The sequence below is a fragment of the Trematomus bernacchii genome, unplaced genomic scaffold (assembly GCF_902827165.1).
Source record: "Trematomus bernacchii unplaced genomic scaffold, fTreBer1.1, whole genome shotgun sequence".
Taxonomy (NCBI): Eukaryota; Metazoa; Chordata; class Actinopteri; order Perciformes; family Nototheniidae; genus Trematomus; species Trematomus bernacchii.
This window is the reverse complement of record NW_022987739.1, coordinates 18,069,213-18,083,155: the sequence shown is the minus strand read 5'-3', so window position 1 is coordinate 18,083,155 and position 13,943 is coordinate 18,069,213. Positions and strand designations below refer to the sequence as shown.

The 13,943-nt window shown below is 41.9% G+C and overlaps 1 long non-coding RNA gene across 1 annotated transcript in view; it reads left to right on the top strand.

Annotated features, from left to right (window-relative positions):
• Window positions 1–3,092: 3,092 nt before the first annotated feature.
• Window positions 3,093–13,943, top strand: part of LOC117496071 — a 71,646-nt gene continuing 60,795 nt past the window's right edge. The window contains exon 1 of the long non-coding RNA XR_004557235.1: window positions 3,093–3,702. This is a non-coding gene — a long non-coding RNA (uncharacterized LOC117496071). The remainder of the gene's footprint in view (window positions 3,703–13,943) is intronic.

The window sequence follows — 13,943 nt, the reverse complement described above, 5'->3', positions numbered from 1 at the left end:
GGCTTCTTTTAGTCTCGCAGTGTACCAATGCTCGTAGAAAAAGCATGTGGCTGAGATGACAGTGTGGATTAAATTACATTTAGTATAATGTTTCCCTCTTACCGTGAACACAATCTTTTCCTCCCCTTAACCAGATAGTTGTCCTTACTTTGAGGCAATGGTATACCTTAATGTTCTCAAAAAGTCATCCATAGTGTTCCATAGTGAGCAGGTTTCAGACAATAGTAAATAGAGGTTGGGCAATTATGGACAAAATCAAATATAACAATATTATTTTATCGAAGGACGACTATGACTACCCCACATTTCAGCCTTTACTTTAAAACCAGGGTATATATATATTGTCCAGCCCCATTACAATTGATTTATTTTGTCATTAAGTTTGGAGGACTTGTTGCATTAATGAAATCTGCAAGGAATAGAAGCAACAGTGAAGCATAAGTTATTCTCACTAAATGCTCTCTCACACCCCTCACATAATATCTCCTGTTCCCCCTGATCCTTCAGTCCCCCCCCCAAGACAAACATCCACACCGACACACTCGCATAGCCATCCCAAAACACAGGGCAACCCTCCCCAAGGTCAGTCTCTATCTGTTTCTCTCTCTCTCTCTCTCTCTCTCTCTCTCTCTCTCTCTCTCTCTCTCTCTCTCTCTCTCTCTCTCTCTCTCTCAGGCCTTTTGTGTGTCTCCTTCTAAAGAAGCTGTCAAGCTCTACTGTTTAAGGGCTCACAGGAGGGACAAAAAGCATACTTTGTTTTGTTTTGTTTGCCTGCCGTGGTGCTCGGCTGAGAGAGTGAGTGAAGGAGAGAGAGAGAGGGGGGAGTGGGGGGTAACATGTAATTTACTGTTTGCCCCACTCTACTGTACATTGCTTTAGTCATGCTAATGCAGCTCTTTGTAGGGCTGAGGAGATAGCCATCAATCAGCTGTCAATTGGTCAATTGAAAAGAAAAAGAGAGAGGGAGAGAGAGAAGGCATGTTCCCTCCCTCTATGTCCTCTTCTTCTTCTTCTTCTTCTGCTCTGCTACCTTGCGGACTTGGGGGTCCTAGGAAAACCTGGCAGCTGGATCCGGATCTGGAGTCCAGGTGGAGGGCAAAGCAAAGTGTGAAGGCATGAAAATATGTCTGTTTCAATCTGTTTTTATGTCTTAATAGTAAGCTGTCTTTGTGTCAAATAGCCCCCAGTCTTGGTTATATTGTTGTTGTTGTTGTTGTCAAAATGGATTTAAAAAGAAGTATGTAATTGTAACGTGACACTTCTGGAAACTTGCGGTGCCACAGCAGAGGACAAACCCTTTATTACGCTAGCTAATGTTAGCGCTAAGATAAGCTAACAGGCCCATTAGTGCCAGTTCATTTAGCTCGTTAGCCGAAGCCTCGGGGCTGATGACATTCATTACATATCATTAGTGCACAATTAACATGTCTCACTCAGACGTCGCTCCCAATGTTACACGACACTTTTAATCATGTTTTATGAAATGTTTCCTGCCAGCATGACATGATTTATGAGTTTTACATGACAGGGCGTTCATTACATTAACCAGCTGTAATCATAAATGCTGCTGCAGACTGATTCCAGGTCCAAAAGTCTCAATCCGTATCTATTTTTCCCACTGAAACTTGTAGTTTATTTAGTAATTAAATTGTTTTCCTCCCATCAATTCACCTCGTTTTTTTCCCATGCTTCCTTTGCTATTATTCTATAGGAATGCAATTTACATTCTGCAGCAACGTGCAGTGTGTCAAGGTAACATTTCTAAAGCTGAGTCAGTGCTCACTTTTAGAAAATTACTACATTAGTACATTTCTGTCTGAAAGACCCTTCCAGATATGCACAGTCAGGATAAGGTTGTTTTTTTTGGAAGTTTATTTTCATATGAATGTGTGAGATTTTGACATTAACTCTGGCAGCCAAATGAAGAAGTGCAAAAGAATAAAATAGTAATTTAGTTCAGGAATTCAAAAAATAGGATTCAGCACAGAAACCAAGTAAATACATTCTTTTTTTTAGGTTTGCCAAATGTGCATATACGATGGGTCCGTGTGTTCTTAAAAGTCATAATGGAAGAGCTCATTAACACTGACTTTTACTTTTGAAGTTAGCAATTATGCACCAGACATTTGCTTTATGGTTCATCTGGTAAGTACATTTCTTGAATAACCTTATAGGCTAACCCTGCATTTAGTTAAGGGCTGGGGTATTTTGCTGACATTAAAATCTAAATACATTAATATTACCGAGCTTTTAAAGTCCAGATTGGTAATATTTTCTTTGTTTTATGCACACTGTAGACTAGGAAATAAATCATCACATGTATGCAGATCACATTCAAAATAAATAAATAGATGTTCAACACAACAAAAGATCACTGTTGCACCACATAACACAAAAGAAACCCATTAACTCCCAACTATAATAACTTTTAAGATTCTAATGATAATTATGAAATGATGAGATAACAGGTATGTCGGCAGCATTTATCATGACATAAAAAAACAGCAAACCTCAAATATAGTGGATTTAATTTTCAATAAAGAAGACTGTTGCATGTATTGTTAAGCATTTCATAGAAGGTGAATTTCCATCTTATTTGTTTTTAAGTTTTTGCAACAACGCTAAAACAAAAACCTCAAAATATTCGTTATACTCCAAGATCTAAGAACACGTGCCAAGACAATCCTACACACACACAGAGGTACAAACAGTACTATTCTCTTTTTTTCTCCCTATCACACTCACCCCCCCACTGATCAACACACAGACATAGAGAGAGGGAGAGCGAGCGGTATTGATTTTGCTGTCTCCAGGCTGTTGAAAGTGTGTGTACTTGTGGTGTGTGTGTATAAAAAGGATTAAGGCCCACGCTCAGCTGAGATACCATCAGCCATCAACCCTGCTAGTCCGCTTCGGGCTTTCCCGGCTGCCGCATTGTCTATTCTGCTCCGCTATGTGAAAAATGTTGAATATCAACAATGGCTTTCAGTGGTGTATTGTTGAGTTTTTGTATGAACTAATCTTGCCTCAGTGAAAGAGACCTAGGGCTTGGACAAAACGTCTAGAGCCACAGCATTCCTAGCTGGCTCTCCCCTTGAACGCTGAGCAGAAGGCTGGGGCTGAGGGAGGCAGAGGAGAGGGGAAGGCAGGCTGGAGGAGAGGCTAGGACAGGGAGAGCCCAGGCCGGGGTACGAGCTCCGAGGCTGGGGGAACGAGGGGTTGGCAGGCCAGGGGGAAAAAGGTGGGAAGTTGGAAGGGTGGGGTTGACATAGGAACCTGGTGAAGGTGGGATAAAGGTGAGGGACTGGGAGAGAAATGCTAGGTGTCTTCAAGACGAGGGATAAGGTGTCACATGGAGGAGGAGGAAAGGCCAGGTAGGGCAGATAAAGTGACATACAAGACATGGGAGACTAGCCAGGAGGGTTTACATAGATCGAAATATATAATTTTTCCTGCATAAACATGCCGTATGTGTAGGAACAGTAATCTCAAGTCAGTTACTTTATAAGAACTCGAATATTCTGGAGGTATAACAGATCTACATTTGGGCAGAAAGAGTTGAGTATTCCAGCTTCAGGAGTGGAGTCATTTTTTTTGTGTGCTTTTCCTGCCATGGATGTAATGCTGGTTCAGCCACCCACGTCCAATCAGACATCAGGAGCGCGGGCCTTGTCATAATGACAGCCATGACATCACTGCAAGGTAAGCTGATGGACAGATTGTCCGAATGATTGACGGACTCTGTGACTCCGACTGAGAATATTTTGATTGGCTGTCTGTCTTTCAGATTTTTTTTCTCCAATCTTGTCTCGCCTCCTTCACCACTTTCTCTCTCACTCTTATTGATGCAAGAGTCCAGGTGTGGGTGCAGATGTAGAGAGTGTGAGGGACAACCAAAAGGCCATGAAGAGTTTCCATGCAGGTCTTCTGCGGTTTTCTGCAGTTTTTATGGAGAATTATCTTCTAGCAACATAACTGTGGTGCATTCAGAGTGAGATTTCTGTGTTTCTGTGTGTGCGTGCATGCTTGGGTGGGTGTTGTGTGTTGCCATCTCTGTGGTCTCTCCTTTCTGTCCCGCTGGGTCTGATGATAGAGGCAGAGGGGACTGGTGTAATAGGGATCTTGTCCCTCTTTTTGTATCAGATCCAGCAATCAGGTTGGTTGTGGACACCATGTAAAATTAGCATTTATTTTTAACAGTGTTGCATTTGTTTAATGTGCTTTATCAAATAAAGTTAAAATCCTTTAGTGTCACAATGTGTTGCCGTTACTTTTTTTTTAACAATAAATTACACAGTTCTTGTTTTTGTCATGTCAGTTATCTTGCAGGTGATCACCATGTACATTTTCCAGTACCCTTTCCTTTAGTAATCATACTTATTCTAGTAACTACATTTATATTTTGAGTTACATTTATTTGTCTCTTCTTTTTCAGTGTGTACACAGTTCACACACAAAACCTGCTTAAAATAAGCAGTATTTATATATTCAGGCTATATTAGGAATCACATATACTAACATACTATTTATACCTTATCAGTACGATGTCAAATTGTAGTTCGTTCCAACTGCAGAGTTTGTGGCTTTTGTGCTTGCGATAAATGCCCGGGTGTATATTGCATTAGCACACATTTCTGAGTATGAGATGTGAGCTTACAGTACAAACTCAACTTCCCCATTAGGTGCTTTCACACCGCAGTATGCCTTGCGTCTCTTTTAGACTGTGCAACTGCAGAGATTTTAAGTAAGCGACTTCAAACATTGCCCCTAGTTTCAGATTTCCCCCATCTGCTTAAACCATTTCAACACACCTCTACATTTTGGCCTCTCCTGGCCTGCAGACTACAGTTATTAATGTTAAATACAGTTAAATATGTGAATTACTTCAAATTAAGAAGTACGAAACAAGTTCAAACCCTATTCTACATTTCTGTAAATACGTTTTCTTTTTGACAATTCACACAAGGTGAGTTTATATTAAAACGTCATGTATGGATTCTTCATACCTATCATTTGGAGAGATACAAACTCAGAGTGTAGTTTTATCTCAACACAAGTCGTTTCTCATATTGTCCTCAGTCGCACTGCGGGGTCTGTTGGGTTCAACCTGGTGTGTGTGTGGCAGTTTGGGGTCAGTGCCACGGAAACCTAGGATTGAGAGATGGTTGGCTTAACCCCTCACCCCCAATTCACACACACGCACACACACGGATGGTTGTGAACATCAGTGCAGTCTAATCGGTGGCCCCTGGTGATTTGTCCTCTCAGCTTGAGGCCCTGTCATTCCTCCCTGCTCTCCTCACAATTACAGCCATGAACTGAACTAGAAAATCTGCTCCAATCTAGCAATTAGTCCTGAGGCCATTGGCTGTGTGTGTGTGTGTGTGTGTGTGTGTGTGTGTGTGTGTGTGTGTGTGTGTGTGTGTGTGTGTGTGTGTGTGTGTGTGTGTGTGTGTGTGTGTGTGTGTGTGTGTGTGTGTGTGTGTGTGTGTGTGTGTGTGTGTGTGTGTGTGTGTGTGTGTGTGTGTGTGTGTGTGTGTGTGTGTGTGTGTGTGTGTTCTCTTTGTGAGGACCAAACAGGAAGACTGCAGTCGTTGACAGCCAAATAACGATGTTCTAAACCATTTTGTCGTCAAGTGCATATTTTAACCTTCTTGCGATTAGTGTAAACAAATGATTCCACATTTGAGATGATTGTGGGCCTCACAACAATGATAGTGTTTTTAAAACGTTTATCCCGAGCACCTTTTTAGAAGTATTTAGTTTGTGTGGAATTACATGACCATTTTGAAACTTTAACTTTATCTCCATTTGCACTTGAAGAACAGCACAGTCTTCCTTTTCTGTGCCGTGAAGCAATGCAGACTGATGATTATTTAGTTTCATAGTCCGGCACACATACATTTCAGGTCCCTTAACTTAGTGAAGCAAAGATGTTGCAACTTGTCTCAATTTGGTAAAGAAGAAAAGTGCTTTGGAATAAATTCGACAGATTTTTGAACCCCAGTTTCATCTACAGCTCATATACCCTTGAAGGCACCAATGTTTTTACCTGTGAACTAATGCAAAAATAATGTTTTATTTATATAACCCAACACCACGAAGTTGCTTCAATGGGCCTCAAGGAAATGATAGTTCTCAAAAGTAAAATTGTAAAAACAAAACACTTAGGGCCTTCGACCCTCTGGATGCAAGTTCTTATACAAAGTACTCAAGGACATGCATGGTAGCACTCACATGCCAAATGGTGGCATTCCTGTGAAGCCTAACGTGCCTCATTATAACCACATATGACTCGGCTTGCTGCGACATGTATTAAGCCTATAAATATAGACGGCCTCGGGTTCAATAGGTTTAAAGTAATCCAATGGAGGGTCCTTACAAGTGTAGCAAACTCTAATGAAAGTGCGAGTGTGTGAGGACGAGAGGATGAAGTGGACAGGGGAGGGTCAGGACGGGGTGCGGGGGGGGGGGGGGGGGGGGGAGGCAGGCCTCACTGCGCAGCGACAGAGATGCTTAGTGCCGCCTGGCTTCCTCCTAAAGACTCGGCCTCCTTTCCCCCCCGCGCATCTCACTCCCGTGTCCCCTCTCTCTCCTCCACCACCACTCTCTCCTTCACTTTCCTCTCTTCTCCTTTTGTCCCCGTCCCTCCTTCACCCTCCAGTTCCTCCACGGTTTTTTTTCTCACTTCCTCAGGTTTTCTCCCCCCCCCCATTTCCTCGTCTGGGCCATTACAGACACTCAGCAGCGGACCGAGAGGCGGGGGTGGGTGGATGCGGCATTGGGATGGGGATATTGATGGGGGGGGGACAAAAGCCCTGAGATGCAGCGGTCCGCCGAGAGTGGCTGGATTTGAAAAGAAGCCGGACGGTTTCTTAATGCGGCGGCTGGACGGACAGACTCAGCCCTTTATCCTTGTCCTTTAGCTGATGCCTGTTTTGGCCAAAAAAAAGCACATCATCCGCCTTGTGCCCTTCCCTCTATGCTCGATGTTTTATCAAACACATTAAGACTTGATGGAGGGATGAGGAGAAGAGGGTAACATAGCTGAAGGCCAGACACTTAGGAGGTAGATGCAGAAAACTTTACCGCTTCCTCAGAGGAGGAACATGAGAAAGAAGAAGAGTGTGTGCGTGCATTTCTTTCAGAGGTCGCTTCTCTTGTATGGAACATTAAGACATTACACATTAGTGCTACACTATCCCTGCAGCTGCTGCCCGGGTCAGTGCTAAAGGAGAACATATTGACGGAGAAGTTACAAGCAGCACATTAACACAGCTGAAATTGCAGCTTTTTACAAAACTGCACTCAGATGCAGCTCAGCTATAATTCCCAACACACTTTAACACCAATATGCAAACATGATCAAACTTCTTATCGTAATACTTTTGGTTTGGCTTTTTACATTTTCTAAGAGATCAATAGGATATAAAAATAATTTTACAAATCCATAACTCTGTGTGTGCTAATCTTTGTGACACACCAACAAGGACAGACAACACTTTTCTTCAAAAGCTCGAGTAGTAAACAGATGAGCTGAATGGATTTACTGTCCCACTCCCATCTCTTATCCACCTAATTCTCCCACCAATTATGGCAGTTTGTATTCAGCAGTATTATTTTACTCGAATGGGAGGGGTCCTTGAATGATATTTTCTCTGCCGATGTTCATTTACTTGTATTGGCTGTGTCTTTGTTGTGGGTGGTGTAGGAGTATTATTATGGATTTGGCTGTGAGGGCTTAGCTGCTCTGTTATTCTGATATCAGCTGGACTTTGATCAAATGCAACAAGCTCTAAATCCACTTTAATCAGCGTAGCGTTAGTTAACAGCGAGGAGACTTCACAAGCTCAGGGACTTTCTGAGAAGTCAGGGGAGGAAGGAAAACGCAGACTTATTGGCATTTTTGTATTTGCGATAATACACCTTGATGACATTAAAGTTTTGAATGACAATGGTGTGAATGCTTTGTAAAGATTTGTTGATTATTATTGAATTTCAGTTCTGTTTAATGGCATAGTAGACATCTTAAATCATTTTAAATTGCGTTAAATATTTGGTCTCTTTATGGGACTATGCTCTTATTACTTTGTGTTTCAGTATTCTCAGGGATCACCTGTATTAAGTGCACCTGATGCAGTTTATTTGTTGCATTACATTAATTTGGTTGAGTTCAGTCTTTTTCAATTATATTGATTATCACATACATTACAAAAAATGTCTTTACTTGGTGACATACCACAGCTTTTTCTCTCAAAACCATAGAATTACCAGGAAGGAGAAAAGTTTTGTTTGTAAATATTAAACATGTTGTTGTCAGCTATACATTGACATACATGAATCAGTTTGCTCATAAGTATGAAAATATAGACATGTTGCTATTTGATTCACATATGGATACTTAAAACAGCTAGAATCAATATGTCTATAGGAGAAATTGATCAAATTATTGGTTTTGTGATTCTGTGTGTCAAAACTATTTACAGCACTTACACTGAAATTGTCACATCGGCCATTATCTATGACCATTGACCAAGCAATACTGAACTTGTTTGACTTCCATCTTGACACTTTTTTGTAGAGCTGTTCTGTCAATGTTTGTGGTTTTAAATATCAGTGTAATAATACCCAAGCTAGCATGTTTCTAATTGGCTCTAGCTAATGTTTCCTAGGTAATTTGATGTTGTTCACTCACTTTAGTTGAACTTTTGTGGATTTCCCATCCGGATTAATGTCAACCTTTCACTAGTGATACTTAAGAGAAGCACAAGATTATTTATTTTGTACCTCAAATTTTAGAAGTTGTGACGGCAGTGTTCTGTCTGCAGCAGTGCATTGTAGAGCAGACCTCAGTGTGTGTGCACATTAGCAGAAGCACGGATAGACTTTCAAACAAAGAGGTTATAAGAGATTTGAGAGGATGGTTTTATTGCACAACAATAGGTTTTATAAGGCTTAGACTGATCTGCAGCATACCTACAACAATGGTCAAACAAACACACACACACACACACAGATGCAGGCATGCACATGTATACATACACAATCAACCTTAGCATGTGCCAACATGTTACACACAAAGTCAGAATAACCAAATCCAGCTAGCCTGTCCTAAAACACACACACACTCACACACACACTCACACACACACCCAACTGCCCAACAGCCAAAGCCAAGTGACACCCAGGCCAACTCTCCATTTAATACGGAAACACACACATATGTAAAATGTGACCACACAGCTTAGCCCCCCACTAAGACCCACAGAGCAGACCGTGTGTGTGTGTTCACGTCGGTCAGTACTGAGGCCTTTCCCTGCGGTTTGGAGAGCGGATGTAGAGGCAGAGAGAGAGAGAGAGGATTAGAGTGATATGGAGACAAAGAACAACAATAGTGTGTCACATTTTGTCAGAGAGGATTTTATGGAAAAGCTGATTTGGAGTCTGCCACCAACAAACAACGATCGGAAATATGGGATTTATTACTAAATCTGTTTGAGTATTCGCCTGAAGTTCAACAACGCCTAAGTGTGTGTGATACTTTCTAAATGAGTGAATGTCCATGCAAATTCATATTAACGTATTAACTGAAGATAAGAAAGTTATTTCAGTTTGGATATAATCACAGTCTTACATTGCTGACTAGTTTATTTATTTTGTTCATAGGCCCACACATTAATCAACATAAAACAACATCAGTATCTGGATTTTTTTTTACTGATCATGATTCAAAAGTAACCGTTCATGTAACCCATTCTCAATTGTTGTGAGGTTTTATTTTGAGGATTATTTATTTTCAAAACAGTTAAAATTCCCTAGTACTGTTAAGTGCAATTCGATTGTGTGGGATTCTTTAATATACTGTAGTTAGTGCAATACATTCAAACCCAATTAAACACAGTACAGCTTGTGAAAACAAAATAAAACTCAAATTTGGACACAAGTTTCTTTATAGTTTAAGGTGTTTTGCTAACTAATACAGTAATGGCAATGAAGTATAGTCTCCATAGGGAAAAAACGTACATAACTTGTTTTATTTTTAATTTATTTTTTAAAGGAGAGTCAGTACGTGGGTAAATCACTCCGCAGAGGAAAGTGTTTAACTTGAGTTGCCGCAGATCTCTCTTATTGCATCCCTGCTGTCTTCTAAATGAACCAAATACACATCAGTAAGTTGATCAAATGAAACATTTTGTGCATCTGTCTAAGGATTATTGCTCTTTTTACCTCTTGGCTTGCTAAATGAAGCGTCACTGAGTTTCAAGCGACTTTCATCCACAGTTTAGCGACCCGGCTGCGGGAGCCTTCAGACGCAGGCGGTGTGTGAGGGGGGGGTGGGGGGGACACACAGCAGGATCAGTTTGAAGTGAATGAAATGATTTAATGTTTCAGAGTCGGCCTCGCCCCTGGGGAATGGAGCGATATGGGCTCCTAATTGACACAAGGTCAACTGCTTCCCTCTCTCTCTCTCTCACACACACACACACTGTTTTCTGTTTCACACTGTTTCTATTTCAGCTGTCTCTCTCTCTCTCACACACACACCACAGTCTTGCCAGTATCCAGACCAGTCCAGTGCTGTCCAGCGGCGGACAAACAAAGGCCTGTGCTGTGTGACTGTAATGATGGATGACCACCACTCTCACATTTTATAGAGATTTCAGAGAAGTCAGTCCGTTCCCAGGCTGAGCTACAAGTCAATAGCCTTCTATCAAGCCTCCCAAAATCTCTAAAACGACATGTCTACGAAATCCTGAAAGAAACGAGAAATGTTTTATGATTTTATTAGGCCTTAATCAGCCATTGACAGGGCAGCAGTTAAGGACAGCTGAATGTGATTAGCAGGGGGTGGAATGGTTTAATATTGTCAGTATCAGCTGATTGACAGACCCCAGTGGTCACTATTGTTCACTCTGACGGCATGGACAGATTATGCACAGTGGTCGTCCTGTGAAAATGTGTTTTGTGCTTTTAATGGGAGTGCGTTGCTGTGGTACCTTTTACCAAATCCCTGCCTTAACAAGTCATTATTGAGTACTGAAAGCTTGTTTTCTTAAGACAAACTATGAATAAGCTGCTAATGGGTTTGGAATGATTACTCATTTCAAAATAACATCTCAGAAGCTTTTTCTAAAATGGCATTTGTTCTTGATACTAATGCAGCAATCCGCTATATACGGTCTTGGTTTGAGATTAATGGGCTTTGAGATACTGACCATGATCCATAGTTCATGTTTGGCTTTGGTCCTTTGTTATCTCCCTGGACCCTGGCTCACATAAGCTCAAGCACCATCAGGTCTTGACCATCGTCCTGGTGGACCTTCAGGTGGAAGACTCTTCAAAATCACCTTTCAGTTGTAAACCTCTGTTCCCCTGTGTCATGGGAGACAGTTTACTGCTCTGGATTTAAATGGACCATTTTCAAGCTAGCAGTCTTTACAGGTTCCACTAAGGTTTTAGTATCTAAGAACCATTTGAATAAGAGTTTGGCCGGATCCAAGTGTTATCCACTGGTCGTGCGGTGTGTCTCAAATCTTTTTGAGGATATGTCTTATTTACCCAAAAGAATCGGTGTGTACCCAACATCAGCTCTGATCTCAAGGTCCTTTTTAATCAATTGAGGTGAACCATTTGCTCTTCGATTAGAAATAGGGTGAAGTGCAGGAAGAAAGTCCTGTTACTGTTCTGCTCGATTGTTACGGCTTGTTGATGCAGCATCCTGCTGCTGCCAGTCTCAATGTTTTCCCTTTGTTGGAGTCTGTTTGGGTTGACTGGAAATTAAATCATATCAATCGGTCAATTAAAGAAAGGAAATGGTCTATCTATCCTTGCGTCCCTTTAGGATACTTTTTTTGTTTGTTATTGCACTTCAGGTGTGGATATCTTTTCCAAAGGTTTATTTGCAATTGGATCTAACACTTTTGACCCTTGATGACCTTTAGGTCTTACCGCAGATGGGCAATACAACTCAAATAATTCTCTGCTTTATTTTCAGAAATTCAAACTTTGAAACTATATAGCTATATAGACCAGTATAGCTCCATGCTTATGTTTTGCTTAAACACAAGACACTTTCAAAGAGTAACAACTCACTTTCATACTCCACACATTTCAACTAATGATCTCAGACTAGCACCCAAGTGACCTTGTAAACATTTGTGGAATTGCAATAAATAAAACGTCATCTATCCTGACGCAGGATGTTGCATCCCCAAACTGAAATAAAATCCACATAGTTGACAGACTCGCAGATGTAAGCGATGACACAAAGGGAGAGGAGTGCAGGTGTCAGAGGCGACGCCACCAGATGATCAGCTCCCTCCATGACATCTTCAACCCTCCGATTTATAACGTGCGGCAAGAAAACACGTCTCGCACATCTGAGCAGCGCCGCCATGACATCTAATCAGATGCCAGAGGATACGATGGTGTCACAGCTTAGAGAAAACACACTGATTCCCCACCGGCTGTATTGTCACCAAACGCGCTTCTCTCTATGGACTGTAAATGATTTAATTTGAGCGCCAGATGTGGCGTTTAGATTCTGCTAGCGCTCGTTGAGAAAGACAGAGGGAGGAAGAGAGAGGGAGAGAGAGGGAGTGGCAGCGAATGAGGAAATTACAGGAAGGAGAGAAACAGCTTGGCAGACAGACAGCCAACAGCAGCCCGGGCACTTGACAGAGCCCTCGAAATACCATGATTGTGTGTGTGCGCGCAAGTGTTTTTTCCCCACTTGTGTATCATGACAGCTGAATGAAAATCAATCTGCTTCTACATCTGCCATCTTGAGTGTCGGGGAGCGCAGATGGGCCTTCCCTGTCACACTGAGCTAGCTGGCAGCCGACCAACTCAGGTCTTTCCACCTCTTCTTTCCTCTCCTTCCTAATCTCATCCTCTTCTTCTCTTCCCTCCTTCTTCCTCTCTCTCCTCTCCTCTTTTAATCAGATCCCTGGCTCTGAAGAACAGTTTTTTACAGCGTTGACGTCTCCAAGTCACTCTGACAGCAGATGTTTTGGGGCCTCTTTTTTTTCATAGCCGCAATCTGGGCTCTAATCACCGTCATTGACGGCTCCGAGGGCCCCTGTTGCAGCTCTGAATGGCAAATTAAAGCATTTTTAGATAACGTTTGTAATTGGCTAAATCGTTCATAAGCTCGGAGATCACACTTTTAATCTGCAGCCTAACATGACGGATCATGAAATCGAGACGGATCTGCGTGTTTTGTGCCACGTTTCCTTGCCCCTGCAACCCGTTTTGGTTTCTTTCCCTGATACTGTATGTTTGATGCTTAATGATTTACCCATCAGATTAACAAACTCTAATCGTGCTCTCCGCTGCAGTTTGTCCCAGTGTCAGGCGTTCCCGCTATCCCATCTCCTCTCTCATCTCCTGAGCCCATCTCATCTCTGGCATTAACTCCATTAGCCTGGTAATTGGCTCTCGAGGCAGCGGCCATAGACTACGAAGGCCACTTAATGTCCATCTCATCCCTCCCTTCTCCTCTCTGCTCCCCAGTCGATCATCTACCTTCCTCAGTAAATAGCATTAACTAGTCCCGCATAGAAATCTGAGGCCATATTAGTTTTATCCTATTGCCAGGCTTATGAGTCCCGATCGTAGGTGATGATATGGCTAAGTGGATATTTTTTTTCTCACATCACTCCAAAATGGGTCTCCAAATAACCCCCAACTGTCACAGATGAATATGTAAATTCTGCTTATGGAGATCTCTTTCCAATTTTTAAGCAAGCCAGAAAAACTAAATCTGTATTTGAAAGATGTGGACACTCAGTTTTTCAGCCTGCCTCCCCCTCAATGTAGGCCTTGCTTTTCATTTTCTCGTAGAAGATGAAATTAAATGTGAAGGTATTTCTCTCTGGTGTGGATATTCAGTCATTTTTGGGTGAATTTGTTTAGTGTCCCAGGAGACTCAGAAAATGCCA